Here is a 1787-nt window from a genome sequence, read left to right on the forward strand (position 1 = left end):
AGACACAACTGTGAGAATATTGCCTATATCAATTGCAGAAATGGTGTCAGGGTTTCTTGAATGTATTACAGATGCCTCAAAACTTGTCATGCAATAGAATCAGCAGTGATCATCACCATTCTCCCTTTAAACTATTTATTTGCAATGGCTATTTCCTCTACTCTTCCTATAGGGGAGGGGTGATAAAGAATATCCATCCACTTACCTTTGTTCTAAACTCAGAATTATTTCAAAATTATCAGTATTTTTCCAAATAAACACTGGGGCTTATGATAGTAAAGTTGGCAGCCATGTTGCCCTAAAGGTACATGGTTTCTTCCCTGGTCATATCTAACCATTTTGTTTGAATGTATAGCCTTATACTGTTTCTCGTTTTTCATTCACTCGTTTTTAGGGAGAAGAAAAATCTTTACACATATATTGGGCTTCCCAGGTGGCTCTAGTGGTAAAGAACCCACCTACTTGCCAATGTAGGAGGCTCAAGAGCCACAGGTTTGATCTCTAGGTCAGGAAGATCCCTTGGAGCAGGAATGGCAACCCATTCCAGTATTCTTTCCTGGAAAATTCCACGGAGAGAGGAGCCTGGCAGGCTACAGTCCATGGGGTCACAAAGAGTTGGACATGACAAGTGACAGCACAGCATAGCACACATGCAGATATTAAATTTTCCCACCTCACTTTATTAGGTAATACAGTAGTGAGAATATCTAATCTAAAAACCTTTGCCCATCTTTGAACTAAGAATACTTTGGTTTTATAAATGAGTAATTTTATTTAAAAATTTCCCAGTTAAGCTTTCAATTATTTCTGATGAATAATGCAACAGCTAAATCAATTTCATCATCAAGATATTGTAGTGATAATTTCAAATTCTATATTGTCAATATTGGCAAGAAAATTTTTCACAAAATTAGTGATAAATGGTTTTAATTGCTTGTCAATTATTCCAAAATATATCGAACTTAAAAAACTATTTCCATAAACTAAAAGTTCTTCATTTTCTTTTATTAATAAATAAAATGTTGGATATCTTTGTGATCATGCATTAGTAGATTTTAGGTACAAAGAGACTGTTCCCTTTCAAGAACTTAGGAATAATATGTTCTACTATATAAATTCATAAAATATTGCTGAAGAAAATTTAAGAATGTCTAAAACATAGATAGAAAGCCTCAGTTTTTTTTAAAAGATATCAATATTCTTGAGATTGATTCATTTCTGCAGTCAAAGCATCTGCCAACAATATCCCAGAATTTGTTTTTTTAATTTGTATATGCATTGCCAAGCTGCTTTTAAAATATATGTGAAAATACAAAATATATAAAAGACCCAAAGTTAGGTGGTATGGTACTGGCATAGTTGGATATAGATATAGATGATATAGATATATAGATATTCCCATCAACTTTACTAATGTTAATAAAAATACTGGAATAATAAGTTGCTGAATATTTATTCAATTAGATAATTATAAAAATAGACTTTTGATACAATCAAAAATATTGAATGACATTTATATATATATATATATATATATATTACTATGAGTTATATATCTAATTTATGTGAAGTTTAAAATGAATAAAATTAATCCATGGTGATAGAGTTAATCCATGGTGATAAATCATGGTGATAGATATGACTGAGTGAGCACATAGAATGTAAGTTACTAATGGTGAAAAACTAGCTATGATAAAACCAAGACATCATTTAAAAAACAAAGACATCACTTTTCTGACAAAGGTCTATATAGTCAAAGCTATGTTTTTTTTCCAGTAGTCATGTAT

The sequence above is a fragment of the Odocoileus virginianus genome, chromosome 14, assembly GCF_023699985.2.
Source record: "Odocoileus virginianus isolate 20LAN1187 ecotype Illinois chromosome 14, Ovbor_1.2, whole genome shotgun sequence".
Classification (NCBI taxonomy): Eukaryota; Metazoa; Chordata; class Mammalia; order Artiodactyla; family Cervidae; genus Odocoileus; species Odocoileus virginianus.